We start from the raw sequence: 22,223 nt of genomic DNA, 5'->3' as shown, positions 1-22,223 counted from the left end.
ATACACCTGGAATATATATAATGAAAAGTATAATTGTTTTAGCAATCTAGATGGGGTTAGGTATTTCTGTTTGGTATTCTCTAAATTTTCTATGATAAGTTTATTGTTTAATGGAGAAGAGTAGCATATGCTCTTTCAGTACATCTAATATAGCTTGTTAGGAAATTCCTTGCATTCTTTTTACATAGGAGGATTATATTTCTGAGGACGAAACCCAGAGGATGAATATCCTAGAGCAGTAGCTATAACACACAAACTAAGCCAAACTCAATCAAATCCCCCAAATAGGCATATTTCTCTTATCTGAGGGACTATACTTATTGCCCTAAATTTGATATTTTATCACTCGTTGCCTATTATATTTCATAAGAAATATTAAATTCATTGCTTTTATTTATCTGGAATTGGATTTGCCTAATTATGACTCTACTTGGAACCTAGTACTTGGCAGCCAGGTCTTTTCTCTAGCTAGCATTTTATCCTTATTTCTCATCACATCTTACTATCCCCATTTCTCAGCCAAGGCAAATTGCTTATTTTCTGAAGATTTTTTGTGGACAGAGTGCTGTCTTTCTTGAACCTGTTACCTCTCTAGGTTAAATAATTCTGGATGGTTCATATTTATAATATATTTTCCTGAAAAACAAATCACTAAATGCAGTGATAGGGAGAAAAACTACTTGGAAGATGTGGAGGGAGAAGAAAGCTTACATTACGATTATGTCAAGTGACATGGAACATTGAAAATGAAAATTGAGAGTTTTTTTGGTTCCTGTTTACTCTGATACTAATCAAAAGTAGTGGTTACTTGGCAACTCTCTAAGCAAGTGATCATCTAGGTGGGATCAGAGCCGTTATTTTACTCTCTTGCACTCTGCCATGGAGCCAGGGAAAATTAAATTATGTTAAGTATAGATGGCATTCTCCATGCCTTTGGTAGATGGCATTAGAATAACATAATTCCCTCTCTCACATCATTTTCTCAAGTAATATTTTTTTCCTCTTTTTATTTTCTTAAATGACTCAACAACTCAAAAAAAGTAACCACATAAGAAACATTAGAGGATTTCATAAAAGCTGAGTAAAAAGCACAAACTGATTGAGAAGCTATGAGAAACATTTCAAACTCTTCTCCAAAATCAAAATTGGGTTCACTGTATTTAAAAATGCCTAGTGGGATTTTACTCATTATTATTATTATTATGTTCAGCTCACTGCCTTCTAGGAATGAGTAAATGCATGGAACAGTGGAAATGGCTGGGATTTTAAGCTCACCCTACTATGAAACTGAATATTCTGCAGAATTGAGAGATGCTGGCCAAAGCTCTCTGCCTTCTGAGCCACATTACCTCATGAGTAAAATGAAATGAAGGTGCTTTCAGGTTGTGTTGAGAAACTTGCTATTCAAAATTTGATCATCAAGTGTTGTCCAATGGCACCAGCATTATGTGTCAGTTTATTGAGAAAAGCTTCCAATGCAGAGGGCAGCTTTAACTCAACTCAAGTTGTCTCACATTTCCCAGATGTAATAATCTGCATTGTAATGATATCCCCGGTGATGCACATTATAACTTGAAACACAGTGGTGGAGATCCTCGTATCTTATCTGGCTCATCACAGGTGCTCAAAAAACTGATCATCACTGTTCCTCCACTTAACAGACAGGACTTTACCTTTGCTTTAAACACTGATGAGCCCTATTTTGAAGGCTGCATTAAAAACCCAAGCAGTTATCATTCAACTTCTTTTGACATTGTGGTTTTCTGTCCTCTGCAGTTGAACACTAGCATCAAACCCAAAATGTGCTAAGTAAAAGTATATGCATTATTATTTAATTTAAATATTCAGGCTTTGGAGGTTTTTATATTTCAATATGTTATATTGGTAGGCACCAAGAGAATATTTTTATGTTAAAATCACAATTAAATAATTGAGAAGTAGGTTAATAAATGAGATTTTTTTGGATAAATTCCAGAGAGAAAGTCTGTATAATATTTGAGGGTTTTGGGATCACATTTAAATTCTGCCTTTGACTACCTCTAATGAGTTACTTGCTACCATCCATAAAAATGTAATAGTAACAATATGACCTACCTAATCCGGGTCAGTGAGAACAGTGTTATGTCTTCCCCTCTGTTACTGTGTTTAGAAATAACTGAGTTTTAGATGGACATTTGTCAGCATGGACCCATATACAAATATACAAAAATGCTTTAACTACATAAAATTATCCATAATCTATCATTTATTACCTCTCATTACAAGGATTAGAAAAAAGTTTGAATTATTGGAAACATAAATTTAGTTATATTATTATTTTTAAATGTATATATATATATATATATATATATAGTTTCCAATATATCATTAAAGTATTCCCGAGTAGAGATCTTCAGGGACCTGTTTTAATGAAAACTGAAGATGATTCTGTAATTAGCAATTGGGCACATTAAAATTTTATTTTTTGGGAACAATTTAAATATGCTTTCTGTCAAGCTTGCCTCACCTTAGTGATAAGAGGATTTTTTTTTTCTCATTGGATTAATGCTGGTGACAATCTATTATTTCTCTCTTCTACTTCCCTGTTATGAGCAGGGGTGTCATCCCACTAAAAGATTTTGGCAGATGTTGAAGTATCCATAAAAAAAGATAAACATATATCAAAGTAGCACTGACCTTAGAAATCTTTTTTTTTTTAACCTATCCAGTAACTGAGAAAAGTTTGAAGTGCATACTTCAACCCACCTAAAATTCTCTCACATTCCAAATGAGTACAAATTTATTAACCTGTGAGTTAGAATGGTTGGTAGTCATTTTCTTCACCAATAAGTGATGAATATGTATTGTATAGTATAGACCCTTAAGCATTTATTTTTCTTGGCAAAAATCCTCCATTGAGGCAGGTAGTATGGTTTGTGGTTCTTATACAAAGTCCTGTGAACTTGACTAGGGTATTTAGCCTCTTTCAGCCTGTTTTCTAGTAAAGCAGAGACACTGTCTTATTCACTTCTGTACCTCAGTGGCTAGAAGGGTAACTATCATAAATATCTGTTGGACGAACAAAACTATAAAATGCTGTGTGTGCACTTCTTCAGAGTACAGCAGAACTTCCCAACTGGAGTTGACCCATCATGCTTACACCCCAATTGTTTGTTTATAGGCCTGCTATAATACTGCTCCCCTCATCTCTGGGGACAGCTGGCAGGGCCTAGGGTGGCTAGAGCTTTGGAGGCAAGCTCTTCCCCAGCTGTTAGCTAGTTTTTACATTAGCTCAATAGCTACACTAATGAAGTATTCTCATTTTCTATGTGTGCTATGGCATGAATAAAGTTGGAAAGCCCTTCTTTAGAGGAAGAGTGATGAACACAAAATGTCCATAGGAACTAGGCAGATAATTTGAGAGAAGCAAGCCTGGTGTAAGTGCCCACTAGCCTAGGCTTTAGCGTATCGATAGACATGAAAGCATTACATTAAACTGAAATTGGTTGTAGAAACTTAAGTATGGAAGGCATGAAACATGAAAGTGTAGTATAGAAAACAAACACCATGGAATCATAATATGTGACACTTTTTATTTCAGTTGTGTAAATATTGGCTTCTGAAACATATAGAATTAGAGGGCCATACTTTCACTTATTGAGCTTATCTCCTGATTCTTCACCCTTTTTGGTCTTCATCTTTTTGCCATCCTTTTTTATTACCAATTAGATTTAATCTCTCTTGCTATTTCAAGTGTACGTATATAAATCCACATGCAGCTTTAGGTTACAATTTTGACTTTGTGGCTTTTATTTCCTGATACCCACAACTCCTTTTCTGCCATCTTTTATTTACATGCCTATAAAGTACTAGGAATTATACTAAAGTCTAGAGAAAAAGTGATCAATAGGCTGTGTTCTATGTCTTGATAAGCAGGAGACCATACAATAAACCTTGAATTAAAATTATAACAAACTTTGACATAGCGCTAACTGGGTATGAGGAGTTATCCTAAGGAATTTTTCATTTATTATCTTATTTCATTCACATGAAAAACATGTGGAGACCTTATGTGCTAACCTACATTTGTAAATTCTACCATAGGGATGCTGGACTTCCAAGACAGTAAATTCCAAGATGCTGGACAGTCTTGATAAATTCCCATTATGTGTTTTTACTTCACATACCTAGCCACCCTCCTCTATTCTCTCTCCTCCACTCAGTCTCTTTACAAATCCACAGCTACTTCACAAGCACAATATATGCATTTTTAAGGGTTTGTTGTGGTTCAGATAGGGCATAGTTCCTATTTCAAAGATGTCAGAAAATCTCAAGATATACCACTATGAATGCGCATTTGTGTGTATACACAAACTATAACTTACTAAGAGCTATCTATGAACCAGGAGTTCTGCCTAGGGTATCTTCACTTCTCACACCAGCACTTCAAGGTAAGTATTATAATCTCCTTTTCAAAAATGACATTAAGAGGAAACAATTTGTCCAAGATCACATAGCCAGTGAATGTCAAAACTTAGATTCACACTCATACGTGTTTCACTTTAAATCTACATTTTTCATCATTGCCTCTCCTTTACTTACAGTAATTTAGTCCGACCATTCATCTGATGCACATAACCCATGTGCAACTTCCCCAGCAAATGGTCAAAGAGTTAATGCCTTCAAAGCAAAAGTGACAAGGTTCCTGTTTAATTAAAATGAAACAGATACTGTGGACTGCTCTAAGCTTTGAAAGTTAAAGTCTCTTTAGGTTGAAATCTTTTTAAAAATAAAACCTTTCCTCCAGTGAAGATGGCTCAGATTCTGTCCCTTGAACCATGTAGAATTTGCTTGCTCTTTTCTTTTTTTAAAAAAGAAAAAACAGAACAATCCTTTTGTCTTCCCCCAAGCTTTCTCTTTTCCAAAAAAGCTGCCCTTGGTTCTTCATCTGGTCTTCATGGGGCAGTTTCAATTTTCATCCCTATGCCTATTTTCTTCCTTAACATGCCTGAAATGAATATATCATATCCTGTGTGGTCTGTGCAGTCAGCTCTCCATTCTCTTTTTCTGGGTAACAGGTTCTGCTCCACCCTACATTCTACACAGCCACTGGCCACAAGACTGATCATGTGACCAAATCCTAGCCAACCACGTTGTCCCATCTCCCTGACAATAGTGATTGGGCCAAAGGTTTTTAAGTAACTACAGCATGGCCAATCAGAGCTCTTCTCAGGAACTTCTATCTAAATATTAGGTGAAAGGAAGTTTACTCTTTCAGCTGAAACAGCTAAGCCACAACATTTTAGTGGTTGTGCTTTCTCCCACTAGTGAAGGCCTATATCAAATAAGAAAGAATAAGGCCAACATACAAAGAGAAGCAATGATAAACAGAAATGAGAGACTGAAAACAAACAGAGACTGAATGGCTCTGAAATACTAGTTCCCATTCCTAAAACTCAGGAATAAGCAATTTTTTTTTTCAGGAAGGTAGATTATCTGAGAACTTTTCTTAGCAGTATGAGCCAAAAAAATACCTTTCTTTCAAGTGAAGTTTCCGTCATTAACAAACGAAACAATCCTGATAGATGAATCTCACATTAAGGTGTGATGCTTGGGAAACGAAAATACTGTAGAGCAAGCATGCCACCTCCCTCCAGCTACTGTTATTCTACAGTATGACAAAGCATCTTTTAGTTTTTTAGCAGCCATGTCAGCACTACTGACTCTTATTGAGTTTAATGTATAAAATCACCATGAATTTCATATTTAATCTAACATACTAATAAGATTAGATTGAGAGTCTAATTCTGTAATTCAACTTTTTTCTCCAGCTGCATGTTATTTGCAAATTAAAACTTCCTCTCTATAGCTTTGTGACCTTGAGCAAATCTCTAAATGTCTTTAATGTAAAATTTGAAGAATGTCTGTGTTATGGGTAACTGTGAGAATAAGATTTATGTCAAGCAATGTATTTATGCCTAGTATATAGCAGATGCTCAAAAGCAGTAGTGGTAATTTTTAAAAAGAAAGGATCTAAAGGAAGCTGTTTTTGGAAAACAGTAAAAAACTGTGCTCTAAGATTTAATCAGTTCATTAATTAGAATCATGAATATGGTCATTTAGGCCCTTGCAGATATACTTCCCTACTTGTCATTCAGATTATCTGCCTTTTGTGACTGTGACAAATACCTGGCTAAATCCAGATGGACATAATCCACCTTTTTCAAATTCTCGCTCAAGGGAGAATGAAGTCAGTCTGACCTGACTCATTCTTCTTAAACTCATTGTGCTGATATTTCTGTTTCCATTTCCAAATGCTCACAAACTGCTTCTTTAATAGTCTGTTATTCAATTGTGCTTAACATTTATTTCAAGCTTGTAAATCACAAGTCATAAAGTTTGTGTATGGCTAATTGCAATCCTTTTTAAAAAGAACTACAACTATATCTGTAGCCTTGTGGCACCAAACCCATTTTATGATGTTTCCAGACCACTGAAAGCAGAATAGCAGTTTCAAACACAAGCCTTTAGTAGCCTGAAATGTCATTTCATTGAACTCTGCTGGGCACTTTTCTATAATTCATTCCACTACACCTAATGGGAAGTCGTTTTTATTGATAATGTTCTTTATACTTCTTAGTCCTAAAATCATTCTAACACCAACAAATTAGATATATACATACATAAATATATATGTAAATATATACAATGTTATAAGTTAATAAGATATAAAATATATCACATAGTAACAACATTTTAAGTTTCCTTTATTACCCATGCTCTGAAAATTGATGTACGTGCATCTGAGGCTATAAATGTTATTTGCTGCTACCTCCCGATTGGTTTCATGTGTGACTCACTGGGCATCACCTACACTTCAGTCTTATATCAGGCCTTTAGCTCTCCCTAATAGCAATCAGTTTCATAGGCCTGTCTCTGTTTTTTTTTTTTTTTCTTCTTCTTTCTCTTCCACACTGAATTTAATAATTTGTGCCAGATAGAGTTTAAACAAATTAGATCTCTCCTGCTCTTATGCAAATCATTCTAACTTAGCGTGTTGATGATTTACATTACAGGCATTTAAATTCATACAAGGTAAGATATAGTTAATTATTATAAATAGTTATTTTCATTCAACACAGTAATTATTCATCTTCCTTGGTAGTTCCTAATTTATTAGCCTTCCTTATGAACTATATTTTCAAACTTCTTTGGGCTTTTCCTTGTTGAATCACAAAAATTCTGCCCTATGTAGCTTGAACTCAACAAGCCTTATTAAATTAGAGGGAAAAACACATTGCCGATCTCTATCAAGGCTAGGTGCTTCAGATATATATATTTTTTTAATTTAAGATTTAATTGTTCAGGAAACTTTAGTTAAACACACATTTGAAAGCTACTTGGGAAAAAATAAAATTATCACCCAAGAAAGCCAATTTTTAAAGTTATGAAAAGAATTATGATGACTTTCTCCTGATACTAGACTGTGTGGTTTTCCTCCTGCCCTCTTAGGTGACCCACAGTTCAGGATGATTGCAGTTGCCCCTCATTATTATCCTCTTTGTGTTTTATACTTGGCTCCTGTGCTTGCTCATCTCCATCTACCCCTCCCCAACCCAGCTTAGAGGTGGGTGCAGATGAAATGCTACTCATTGTCATTGTTTGGAGGTCTGGAATATATCCATATATCTTTTTTTGTTTAGTTTTCATATAATTTAACTAAAGCATCAAATTTAACACATAGAGTATCAACCTGTAGAACTTATCTACAAGTTAATTAGAGAAGAGAAAAAGAAAAAGAGATATGTTATCTAGGTCTGAAAATCTGGATTGAGTTTTTTGAGTGAAAGTGAATAAAAATACTAGGAAAGATGGTATTTAATTTTTACCTCTTTTTTCCCAAATAGTCTTTTCTGAATTCAGTTTTCTCTCCTAAAGTTGAATCCTTTTTTTCTTACCATTAGTAGTAAACAAATACTCTGGGTTCCCTCACAACTCTTAACCCATTTTCTGGTTATAGCATCCTGATATTCCTTTGGGAAAGTACCACTTTTTCATTCTCTCAGTCTGTAGTATTCAGATGTACCTTGGACAGAGCAATGGCTTCCCTCTGGCCATGGAGAGTAGTATAAGAATGAACACTTGACCCAGGTTGGTCTATTTTTAGAGCCCAGCACTGAGGGCTTCTGATAGATGGAATGGCGCAGAAGCATTCTTTTTCGTGCAGTTGATGAGAACATATGATGAAATACTGGAGACTTTGTCATCCATTCTGCCAGCAACAGTAAGCATACAGTCTATAAAGGAAGTGTATGCAGACTAAGGCATAGCCAAGAACCAAAAAGAGCAAGTCTCAATACTGGTGACAACTTTGGAGAACATGTATTTGGTTGTTCCCAAAATCAATCATTGCTAAGAAATTTTAGCTACATAACACATTAAAGCCTGTTTTTGCCCAAATCTGTGGAGATGGAAAGTTTCCTATCTTTCACAAATGAAAGAGCCCTGCCTGAAACATCATTTCCCTCCAAAAACATCTCTTCAATTCACTCAGCACTGAAAAGCATATCATTTAACTGCCATCTGTTCCACATTGTTAAAAATATGTATATACTTCAGACTTGTCTCTCTCTATTGCCGCTTCTCATTGACCTTACACTTGCATCATATTATTAATTTATTTATTATTTTACTGCATTCCCTATATCCTGAAAAGTTATTGTCATGATAGTAGGCACTTTCCTACATTTCCGTATTCCTTGTATACAAATTTTCATCCATACTGTCTGGAGGTCATTATGTATTTACTAGGATTTATTTGTATTGATTAGTTGGACATATCCTTTTCTTTTTAGTTGCATAAATTTAAAGGCTACGACTACAGTTTTGGTACATGGATATATTGTGCAGTGGTGAAGTTGGGCTTTTATCATAACCATCAGCCAAATACTGCGTATTGTGCCCATTAAGTAACTTCTCATCTCTCCACCCTTGCTACCTCCCTACACTTCTGAGTCTCTAGTGTCTATTATTCTATATTCTTTGTCCATGTGTACACCTTGTTTTGCTCCCACATATAAGTGAGAACATGCGGTATTTGGCTTTGTTTCTAAATTATATAATTTAATATAATGGCCTTCAGTTCCATCCACGTTGCTACGAAAGATGTAATTTAATAGATATATGTGAAATCTGGTCATTAATTCTTACCTTTATGCTTACTGAAAAGATAAAAGCCTAGTAAGTTGAGACTGGTATTAAAATGAATGTCTTCATTATGAGTGAGAGAGACTTTAGAAGCACAGTGCCCTAAATATCAAGAGTTGGATCTTCCTCACCTACTTAGACCTTAAAATTTGTATTTTGTCTAAAATTAAATTTTAGCCTACTAAAAGGATAACGATTTGATATGTGTTTTGAACTTTAAATCTCATTGTGTATCCAGTTGCTTGTTAATTATTGTTAATAGTTACTTTAGTCTAATAAAGTAGAATAAAGGGATCTATATATTATAAGTAGAATAAGGGGATGTATATCTTTTTTGAAACATTTAATATTTCTTCTCTTTGTTTTTGAGGTAGAAACCCAGAACACTTTCTCTCACACTTCCCTTGGGATGTACTCTTTTTCTCTCCTTTCCTCTTTTTCTTCTTCCTCCTCCTTCTTGTTTCTTAACCTGACTAAGGAGGTACTTCCTTCCAAAAAGCCTTCCTTAAATGTGCATTGCATTTGAAAGGAAAAAGCAAGTTCCTGTAAAAAACAAATGGTGAAACAGCAGTATTTTTTCTCTTCGCATTTTAAATTCTGTGTAATTTGGAACTCAATGAGCTGCTATCATATACAAACAGCCTGGACCCTTGAGATGTTCTAAAACAAAGAAAATTTGCTCACATTATGATGTTAATGGATGAGTTAGTGTATGACAAGGATTCTTTACAATGCAATAAAGATAATTATAATTGAGGACACAAAGCAAAGCCTGCTTCAGCTAGGAAATTCTTCAGAGGCACATGTTATTTTTATGGGTCTCCTTGGGAAGGGGCAGACCATGTCAATAATTAACATTTGCTGTTAAAATATGAAATAATCAAATAATATCAACCTCAGGGAAACATGTTTAACCGCTTAATCAAATTTTACTTTAAACATTTTCCCTCAAAGCGAGAATATATCATTTTTAATATCCAGAGGCAGTTTGTAAAGTTGGTTAATGGGTAAGGAAATGTTAAGAGAACCACATTTTTTAAAGAATAAGTCATATTTTCATTGTATGTAAATTATGACAGCAAATTAAGTCCAAAAAACATACACATGAAAGGAATAAAAAGAAATAGTTGAGATGAATAGGATGAAAAGCGAAATCAAAGTGTGGCAAAATATATTGATTTGGTGGTATGAAATGTAGTCCCTTGTGGGAAGACAGAGTTTAGATAGAAATCTAGAGAAAAAGGAAACCTAGGAATATATTGTATTTCCCGTCAACCTATGCCAAAGATACTGTGATGAGCCATACTGATCCCCCTACAGGACTGCAGGAATTGTGCCCCCGGCTGGCAGCTCTTAACTGTGAACCCTCTCTAGAAATTGCCTAGGTTAGAAAGGCTCTCCTTAATCCCAAGGTAGTAACAGCCTGTATCCCATGATAAGTTGACTGGAATCTAAAGGCTCAGACCCCTTGACTCAATGCAGGCTGACTCTGAAGGACTGCCCTGTGGGGACAGCTGTGGCGTTTGTCAAGACTGGATCAACTTGTTTCTGCCCCTTTCTGCCTCTTTCCTGTCTCTTCTGCTCCACGGGTGCCAATGCTGAAAGTGTCCCTAAATAAATTTTACCTCAAACTCTACCTCAAGGTCTACTTCCTAGGGAACTCAACTTGTTAACAACCTGTGAAATTATTCATTGGTTGCTAACGGCTATTGAGTAAATTTTATTTGTTAGGGATCATGTATGTGTACTGTGCACAGATGATATAATTTGGTCTTCCCAAACCACAAGGGATGTACTATCATTGTCCACAGTTTTCAGCTAAGGAAACTGAAGTATAGTGAGGTTAAATTATTTGTTCTAGGTCTGTGGGTGAGAAAAGTTGGAGTCTGGAGCTGGAATCTACCACACTTTCCAGGGGACTCTTCAGGGAGAGCCAGGTCCTAACAAGGAGCTAATGAGAAAGTTTTAGGAATGTTGACCCTACAGCAGGGAAGAGTCAACATTCAGGAGGAAATGGAGAGTCAAATTTAAATAGGTGCTTGTAACTCTCTTTGAATTAAAAAAAAAATTTTAGAAGGGCAAAAGTTGAATAATAATAAAAAGATCTAATTCAGTCTGAAATTTTGAGATTTTAGTTATTAAATCTGGAAATATAGTTTTATTCCGAGGCTGCTTCAGGTGATGACTTTTAATAGATATATTAATTTCTGATATAAAAATGTAGACTTTTTAATTATAAAATTTAAGGTTTGAGGTATCATCTAAAATAACTCAGAAATGTTATTACTTAGTTTAACTCAGTTTTATCATCTGCTAGAGAAGAAAGGGTTCCTTTTTTAAAAAAATTAAAGTTTCCTTAATGTATCCTACTAAATATAATATGTAATTATGATTAAAAACAAATGGAAATATAAAGTCTCAGAAAATATAAATTTTGTTACGCTTTTTTTTTGAAGCTTGGTTTGATCATACTAGAGCTTTATATTCTTTATAAAGTTAATGATGGATATATATTTTTATGAGCATTTAATATATATTTCAATGGCTGCACAATGCCATCTTAGAAAAATGTACTCTCCGTTTGAATGATGAAAGGAACCTTAAATTCAGGGGTCACTTAGGGAATGTCAACTGGCTCTGTGGATCCAGTCTACCCAAAGCAACAATACTTGATGGAGTCAAGAAATAAAATTATTTGATTGGCAAGAAATAAAATTTTTTTGCAATGAAACATGTACATGAGAAGGCTGAGTGTGACTTCTGAGCATGGATTTTGAGCTACTGTTGTCAAATATATGATGTCATAATGTCTCATGGCACTTACCTTCATTTAAGATTATTTCTGCTCAACAGACCAGATTTGAGCGTTTTCAACCAAGAAGTATTTGTATCATTTCCTTGCTTGAAACTCCTGGATGATTTCCTATCATTCTTAGATTAAAATCCGACATCTCTTGAGATATTGAGAGGACCTGACTTAACTGTGGTTTGACTTAGGATTTTTTAAGTTTATGATGCTGTGAGAGCAACTGTAATTCAGTACAGTATTGAGTACATTGCATGAAAGATTCAATGCTTTATAAAATAGGCTTTGTGTTAGATGGTTTAGCCACACTGTAGGCTGACATTACTATTCTAAGCAAATTTATAATAGGGTAGGCCAACGTATAATGTTCTGTAGGTCAGGTGCATTAAATGCATTTTCAGTGTATGGCAAGTTGACTGGGATGTAACTCCATCAAAAGTTGAGGAGCATCTGTAATTTTGTTCCTATCCACCTCTTTCTGTCTCATTTTCTACCACTTCTACCTTGCTTCAAACAGTCTACATATTGTGCTTGTTTTCAGTTCCTGGAACTCACCAACTCCCCTGCAACATAAAGGTCTTTGAAGATGCCATTCCCTTGACCAATGTCTCTACCCTGTTGGTCACATTAACTCCCATTTATCATTCATGGTTCCTTGGATATGTCATTATTTTCTGAAAGCCCTCTCTGAAACACAGACTAGTTAAAGTTAACTAATATAAAAACTATCTTAGCACCCAAGTATCTTTGGGGGCACTTGTGTTGGCAGTACTCAAACAATGACATGCACAGTTTTCTATGGAGCAAGTATACACATAAAATGAAGTACATACCTGAAGACTGAGTAAGGAAACCACATGTGATGAGCTGTATGAGGACAAGGAACATATCTGTCTAAGATCTGGATATGCCTCACAGTGTTCTCTAGTACATGAATACTTGGCTTTTTCAAAAATCTTTGGACAATTAAATTTAGTTTTTCTAGTGTACGTACTGCTGTAATGATCATATACTTACAAAACAAACACTTGTATTTTCTAGTTGGGTTTATTTCCTAGCATAGACCAAGGAAATACTTATAAAAGGTGAATCCCTTTCTGGGCCAGATTTTTTTATAAAATAATAAAATTGTGTGATAATGAATATTTAATTTAAAAATATTTGAATTTCTTTGAGCTCTTACTTTATTGTAAAGACTTACGTATAAGTAAAAACATTACCAACCTAGGAAGTAATGGTGGCAAGCTGAGTCTGATTTTCTTTGGTCTTTCAGGAAATGGCAAAATGTTCAACCTTTTGAAAGAACTTAACTTTGTGTTCCTGTTTTCAGTGCTGACACTGCTAAGAATGAATCATTAAATGTGAGAGGAAGGTTATAGAAAAAGTGTTTAACAAACTGTACTTTTCCAGTGCTACATTTAGAAAGAAATATTTTTTGAATATTGAATATATTTCAATAGCCAGGATATAATGACCATATATGTACACATGCCTATCAATTTTTGGTGTTTATTTATAAAAGCTTTTTTTTTCTTTTTAATGTTTAAATTCAGAAAGGACAGGTACAGATTTGTCACATGGGTAAATTGTGTGTTGCTGGGGCTTGGTGTACAAATAATTTTATCACCCAGGTAATGAGCATAGTACCTACCTGATAGGCAGTTTGTTGACCCTCACCCTCCTCCTGCCCACTGCCCTCAACTACTTGACCCAGTGTCATTTAGACCCAGTGTCTGTTGTTCCCTTCTGTGTGTCCCTGTGTAGTCAGTGTTTAGCTCACATTTGTGAGAACTTGTGATACTTGGTTTTCTGTTCCTACACTAATTCATCAAGGACAGTGATCTCCAGCTGCAACCATAGTGCTACAAAATACATTATTTTATTCTTTTTTTTTAATGGTTGCATAGGATTCCATGGTATTTACATGTACCACATTTTCTTTATGCAGTCCACTGTCGATGGGCCCCTAGGTTGATTCCATGTCTTTGCTATCATGAATAGTGCTGTAATGAACATAAAATTGCATGAGTCTTTATGATAAAATGATTTCTTTTCCTTTGTGTATATACTCAGTAATGGGATTTGCTGGGTTGAATGGTAATTCTGTTTTCAGTTCTTTAAGAAATCTCCAAACTGCATTCTACACTAGCTGAATTAATTTACATTCCCACCAGCAGTGTGTAAGCCTTCCCTTTTCTTGGTAACCTCACCAACATCTGTTACTTCTTGACATTTTCATAATAGCCATTCTGATTGGTATTAGATGGTATCTCATTGTGGTTTTACTTTGCATTTTTCTGATGGTTAATGACGTTTAGCAGTTCTTCATATGCTTGTTGGCTATGTGTATGTCTTAGTTTTTTTCCCTGTTTTATTATTTTTTTCCTTTACTTCTCTATGTTCAAGTTTCATGTCTGCAGTGTATATCTTCCTTTCAGAAATATCTGTTCATGTTCTTTGCTCATTTTTTAATTAGTTTGTTTGCTTTTAGCTTGTTCATTTCTTTGTAGATTCTGTATATTAGAACTTTGTCAGAAGCAGAGCTTACAAATATTTTCTCCCATTCCGTGGGGTGTTTGTTTACTCTGTTGAAAATTTCTTTTGCTGTGATGAAACTTCTTAAATTGTCAAATTTTGGTTTTGTTTCAATTTCTTTTTGAAACTTTGTCATAAAATCTTTGCCATGGCCAACACCTAGATTTTCTTCTAGGGTTTTTGAAGAGTTATGTCTTATTTTTAAGTCTTTAATCATCTCGAGCTAGTTTTTGCATATGGTGAACTGAAGGAGTGCAGTTTCAGTTTTCTACATGTGGTTAGCCAGTTATTCCAGTAACATTTATGGATTAGAGAGTCTTTTCCCTATTGTATAAAATATGCTTACAGAAACAAATTTTGGTGACTGAAATGAATTATTGAGAGGGTAGAAAAGATGTTTCTTTGTTAGTTAAAGAATTCGAAATTTCTAATAAAGTGAAATAATGAAGTTCATTATATAACTCAACAAGAGGATTCAAACTCAACATAAAGGAGTGGAACTACTTCATTTCTCTTATAAATTCATGAGCTTTGGTTGTGTGAAATAATAACATTAATTATAAAGAATTCAACTAAAAGAGGCATCCAATTATTCAGCATATGTTCTGAGAGTTCCATTTTGGAGAAAAACAAAGAATGCAAAGACCATTCAATTAAAAAAATATGTATACACAGTTCATGTTGTTGACAAATAGTTTAAGCCTTGGATATAGATTCCTATTTGTGTATTTTATGCAGACAATGATAAATAACAGTTGGGGCAGTTTATTGTTTCAATAAATATATTTGAGTGTCTAAGATGTGTCAGGTTCTGGGATAAGCATTTTGGATTAAACAGTGCCCAAAATAGATATCATTTCTGTCCTCAGAATTAGGATCTACTGGAGGACACAGACATAGAAAAAAATAATTTTATTTTTTAAAATTATGTAAATTATAACTCAGATAAGCACTATATGGAAAGTTACATGATGCTTTAAGAATATGTAACAGGAGTACTTGACCTAATTAGGAAGGTAATAAAAAGCTTTGTTAGTGAAGGGATGGTAGAATAGTGAGCTGAAGAATGATGTAATACTTAGTTTAAGAAAGAAAGGAGAAATTTCCATGAAAATTAGTTTTAATAAAATTGTTCTTTGCTATTGCACTCTTTATAAAAAATTGAATATACTGAAGGCATGACAACTTTTGATTTTTAAAAATTTTAATTATGGATACATAATAGTTGTACATACATATGGGGTACATGTGATATTTTGATACAAGCATGCAATGCATAATGCTCAAATCAGTGGAATTGGGATACCCATCACCTCAAGCATTTATCATTTGTTTGTGTTAGAAACAACCCAATTACATTTTTTTGGTTATTTTGTTTTAGTTATTTTGAAATAATTAAGCAAATTACTGTTAAGGATATTTGCCCTGTTGTGCTAATTTACAATAGATTTTATTTATTCTATCTAACTGTATCTAATTTTTGTACCTATTAACTATCAATTACTTCATTATTCCTTCTCTGAAATATACATTGTTAAAAGATTTTGGGTACTATTATACCTTTTTGATATACATATATTTGCATACACTATATTTGGTTTATTTTAGCAAAATCTGATGATATTAAATATATTCCTCTAAAGTTGATAGGATTTTATCTTAATTTACTTTTGTTTTTCACCTTATAATAATTTTGGATAGCTTTCCTTGCCAACGTATATGGAAGTTTTTTTTCCTATTTAATAGCCATATAATATTCTATTCCTGCATCTAAAATTTTTATTTAATTATTTATCTAAGAACAATTTGGTTCTTTTAATTTTTTATCATTATCATTGATGATGAATAAAACATTCTTATTGATTCAGGAGTGTTTCTAAAGACTGTAGTAGAAATGTTAGGTCAATGGGTATGAACACCTAATCTTTAGTATATTTCAGTATTGCATTCTAAAAGTTTGTAATAGTCTCATATATTCCCATGAATAAGACATACAAGTACCTGTTTTCAGTTTTCTTTGATAAAATTACATATTGATATATCATATTCAGCTCTCCTTTATTAAACCACTTTATTGAGGTATACTTGACATATAAAAAGTTGTACATATTTAATGTATACATCCTAATGAGTTTGGGGATAAATATGTAACTGTGAAACTACCACTACAGTCAAGGCAATAAAAATAACCATCACCTTCTAAAGTTTTCTCCCACTTCCTTTATGCTAATTAGATTTTTTGTGAAGAACACATATAATATCTACCTTCTTAGCAATTATAGATATGCAATACAGTATTGTTATAGATACCATGCTTTATAGTAGATCTCCAGAACTTATTCCTCTTGCATAACTGAAACTTTAGATCCTTTAACCATCACCTCCTCTTTTCTCCCTCTCCCCAGCCCCTGGCAACAACCAATCTATTCTCTAATTCTATGAGTTTGACTATTTTAGATTCTATATAAGAGTGAACAATAACCGATCTATTCTCTATTTCTATGGGTATGACTATTTCAGATTCTGTACATGAGCAAAATACTACAATACTTACCTTTTGTTTCTGGATTATTTTACTTAACACAATGTTCTCTTAGGTGTCACAAATGGCAGCATTTTTTTTCTTTCTTGATGTTGATTAATATTCTATTGTATGGATACATCATTATTTTCTTCATCCATTTATCCATAATAGACATTTAGATAGTTTCTGTATCTTGGCTATCATAAATGATGTTGCAAAGAATTTGTGAATGTAGGTACCTCTTCTACACCCTGATGCCCTTTTTTGAATATAAACTGAGAAGTAGGGTTGCTGAATCTATGCTAGGTCTATTTTTAATATTTTCTGTTGTCTATAATGGCTGTACCAGTTTTTATTGTCACCAACAGTGTACATGTGTTTCCCTTTCTTCACATCTTTGCCAGAAAATGTTACCCTTTGTCTTATTTGTCTTTGTGTCAGTGATTTGTTTGAGTTCCTTATGTATTTTGGATATAGTCTCTTATTAGAAGTGTGGTTTGCAAAGGTCTTTTTCTATTCCATAAGATGTCTCTTCACTCTGCTGACTGTTTCTGTTGCTGTGCATAAGCCTTTTAGTTTGATATAATCCCATCAGTTTATTTTTTAAAATTCTTTTTGATGCTATTGTCAATGATATTGTTTTCTTTCTTTTTCAGATAGTTTATTTTTAGTATATAAGAATGCAATTGATTTTTGAATGTTGATTTTGTATTCCACAACTTTACTGAATTTATTTATTAGTTCTAACAGTTTTTGGTGGGTTTTCAAGATTTTCTCTATATATGGCCATGCCATTGGCAATAATTGTGTTCAGTTTTTTGATAACCAGTGACATTCATGTTGATGCCCCTTTCTAACAAACTGATTTATTACTTTTAAGTTCACCTCTAAGTAATATAGAATAATGATCACTTGTCTGGTTCACTAAATTTAATTAAATATTATGGCCCAGGCATGCCTTACATATGCAATATCCCAAACTAAAACATCTTCAACATTTAAAAGAGATACAATATTTTCAAAAGTGAGCACAACTTAGCATACAAAAAGACTACATATCCTATTATATGTGTAAGGAAAAAAAAGAACAATATAAGTGAATATTGTATTACTCTGCTAGTGACTGAATTCCAGCACCTCCCATTTGAAATCATACACAGTTATGAAAAAGAACAATAATCTATTTATAAAGATCAGCAGGGAATATATTACACTATATTGAATAGAACATTTATGTCTCTATGAGATATATTGAGGTTATTCTTTAAACATGAGATCAATTTTTCTGAGCCTTGTCTGAATACTTGAGCAAAATGCCTCTGTTGTCTTTTAGGTTTTATCTATTCATTCTACTTTCCTAATCATATTGTTCTTATCCTTTATGCCCTTTACCTTAAACTGGAGCAAGATGTTCTAATGAAGAATAAGCAAATTCGCAAATGACATAGGATACACTGTTTTGAAATTTTGATGACAGTAGAAAACTCTGGTAACCTCTTAAAGTTTTATTTTGAGAAGCATCACTGTTATGTGTACTTAATACACCTGCATAATTATTCTGCTACATACGGATGTTACTTTTTTTAAAATTTTACTTTTTGTGCGTACTATGTCTGGCATTTCTCCCCATGTTATCCCTCCCCACCCACTGGTGTCTCTCCCCTACCCTCCCCAACTGCCCCCAGTGTGTGATGCTCCTCTCCCTGAGTCCACATGTTCTTATTGTTCAACACCCATCTATGAGTGAGAACATGTGGTGTTCGGCTTTCTGTTCTTGTGTCAGTTTGCTGAGAATGATGGTTTCCAGATTTTGTAAAAATCTGCTCTTGTATCTTCATGAGCACTTTATTTTTGCATTTCAATATTTTTCTCTTTTAGTGCTTTATTTTTTGGCACATAGATATTTATTTTAGATTTATTTATATGTTACTTTGGATACATTGACAGAGTTGTATATATATTAATAGATTGTATCAATTTTTAATGGTCCTAATTTTTCCTTTGTCAAACATTCTAATTTACCCATTAAATGTAAATTATTTATCAAGGCATGTTTACCAGTTCTTTCATACATGACTAGTTTTATTTTCCTTTAGAACTTCATGTAAGTAGAAAAGCAGGAGGTAGTCTATTTCAAGAGACTATGCTTTAGAATAGTGGAAATAATTACTTTTTATATTTGTCTTTCAAAATCTACTTATTTTGTGGTCTTCTGCTATTTTCTTCTATGTTGTTTTACATTCTTTCTATTTTCTTTTCTGAATTCTTTGAATTTTTAAATATTCTTAAGCGATTAGGGCAGTAAAACTGGTTTTCAATTGTGCTGTTAACAATCCTTATGTTTTACCTAATATATTGTTAAGATTATATTCATCTAAATTTAAATTAAAAACAAAACAGTAACTTTTGGCCCTTCTATACAAAAGATGGGAGATTATACACTACTCATTTATTTGTTCCCAGCCCAATTTATACTAACTTAGAAGTTTTGGAATTATATAGTAGATTATCTTTTCTTTAAAATATGAATTGCTTATTTTTAAATTATTAATCAAATTATTTATGTATTTATTCAGTGCTCATGTACATTCCTAACCATCTCTGACAAACTCATGCTTTAGTTTTTAATTCAACCTCTTTCAGAAAAACTGAGTCATATATTTAGAGAAAGTGCTTAGGTAATATATATTTTGAAAATTTTATATGAACTACTTTTTTCTTGTACATTCAAATATTCATAATTATAAAATGATACACAATATATGGTGTGTTAATACTTTTCCTCAAAGCTATTGTAGTTCTTTGTTTTACTGTTTTTGTTGTGGAGCAAATCAGAACAACCTGTCAATGTTCCAATGACCAGTGCTCATACAATTGCGGAAAGAAAATTAATAATGGTAGTATTGCCTTATATCACATATTCTAAAATAAATATTTACATTTACTTTCTGATAGAAATAATTGAATAAATAATTGGGCATAAGGAACAGCTTTCTCTTACATAAGAATCCTAACAAAAAATGTAGAATTAATGAGAGAAATAGAAAGCTTCATTAGAATTTAGCTGTAACAGCTGTCAGGCAAGATCTACCAATGGTTGCTAAAATCAGTGAGCAGAAGTGTGAGAAGAAACAGGATGTTCGTATAGAATCAAAGGACCTCCTTTCGTATATTTATTTATTTTTCCCTGTTGATTAATAAACCAAAACTAGTTTTAATATTTAATAGGAGTTTGTGTTAGTTGTAACAATGTGTATATTGGATCTAAAACATGTTATACTTTAATCAATGGCTTGGAGAGAACTAATCAATTCATATTCTGCGTTTCCAGCCAAAGGGATATAGGCACAACTGACGAGTGACACCTTCCTGTGGGAAGTTTCTTCCTTCCATCTATAGCATTGATACTGTTATAATATGAATTTATCTTGCTTAAAGAGTTAAGTCTCATTCTCCATGGTTAATGCAGGATTGCTCATACCAGCTTTGCATTTCCTGTGTTTGTGCTGCTCTCTCTCTAAGGCTGAGAATCAGTAAGAAGGTGGCTCTGGGACTCTCTCAGTGGTTTTGCAGGAAACTGATGGTTTTAGGGATTTTTTTGCTGTGGAATTCAGCCCTGCGGGAGTAGATGGCTGTTCAGGATCCTGGTTAACAAGGCAAGATGGAAAGGAGCAGCCATCACCTAGGCTTGAAAAAATGGGTAGTAACCAGTACTTCTTTTCATTACCAAAAACTTGTTGCGTGTTTTCACTGAAACCCAAGCTGAATCCATTCTTATCTATTCCATGTCGAAATACTGGACTTCTGAATGCCTCTAATATAGATTTATTTTTGCTGACTAGACAACACTGATAGCCAAACAGAGAAGACAAGCTGACAGAAAACAGCTGCAGCAAAGAATAAAAACGTAATATGGAACTTGGCTTGAGTATCATGTAGGCCATTTGTCCAAAATTTGATAAAATACACTGTAAATCTGTTGCCGCAAAATAAAAGGCAGTAGAGCAGAGAATAAGCCAAGAAAAGGAGGAAGAACTTATAATTTGAAAATCCAACACAATTGTTCACCCATGGGCAATGATGATCCATCTTCAAAATACATTTATCACGGGCAGAACAGTGATGACAGCAATCTGGTTTTATAAGTTGGCATCTGTCACAATATCGGATTGCTCCTGACGGGGTACTGGTGTAGATGGAAAGATCCCGGGCTGCTCGCCTAAGAACGTCCTGATGGGCTTCTCCTCTTGGCTCTGTTCTAACAATTTTTTCTCTGCATAAGAGAGATGGAATTCTTTTGAAGGATTCATTGGTAATGTAAAGATAGTTTTCCAGTATGACCAAATATTACAAAAAGTAGATGATAGGTCATCAGGCACACAGCTTGTTCGCCAGTGTTTTCCTTGGATGCTGTGCACAGCTGGATGGCGTATGCATAGTAGGACCAGCCGAGCAGGAGGCTGATGAACACCACTGGGATCCACTACAGCACCTGCCAGCACCGCCGCCTGGCGCTGCTGCCCGGGCCCGAGGGCGCCATCTTCCAGCTGCATCCACCCACTCAGCTCCGCCGCCACCTGCAGGCCTGTCTCTGGGGCAGGCTGGGCGCGCCCGGCACCCCACGGCAGGACGGGCCCCAGGGCGGCTGCCAGGTGCGCTGTGGCGCTAACTCTGCATGCTGCAGCCCCGAGCAGGCTCCGCGGACTCCTGGCTCCTAGGCTCCGCGGACTCCTGGCTCCTCAGCCCCGCGGAGGCTGCGGCTGCGAGTGGAGCAGTATGTTTATTAATTTAAAAGAGAAAAGGATTAAATTTACAGTAGAGCTAACTGGCAGACAATACCTCAATAAAGTATCAAGTTTACTATCACCAGTAAAATGATATATTAATGTATGTGGCTCCTGATACATATACTGATAACTTGTCACTTTCGTGTTGTCTTTCCAAATGTGCATAACTTTACATTAATAATGAGAAATCTTCAAACAAGACCCCAGATTGAGAGACTTTCCACAAAATTACTGAGCATTACTCTCAAAGTTATCAGCATGAAAGGCAAGGAAAGGCCAAGGAGCTGACACAGACTACAGGAGGCTAAGGAGATTACTATTAATAAAATTAATGTGGAGTCCAGAACAAGATTCTAGAAAAAAGTGCACAAATTTATGAATATAT

The 22,223-nt window shown here is 34.3% G+C and overlaps 1 pseudogene; it reads right to left on the bottom strand.

Annotated features, from left to right (window-relative positions):
• Positions 1-20,447: 20,447 nt before the first annotated feature.
• Positions 20,448-21,591, bottom strand: LOC116554495 (annotated as a pseudogene).
• Between the last annotated feature and the right edge of the window lie 632 nt (positions 21,592-22,223).

The sequence above is a fragment of the Sapajus apella genome, unplaced genomic scaffold (assembly GCF_009761245.1).
Source record: "Sapajus apella isolate SASKATOON/1434 unplaced genomic scaffold, GSC_monkey_1.0 scaffold14, whole genome shotgun sequence".
Lineage (NCBI taxonomy): Eukaryota > Metazoa > Chordata > Mammalia > Primates > Cebidae > Sapajus > Sapajus apella.
This window is presented reverse-complemented; position numbering and strand designations above follow the sequence as displayed.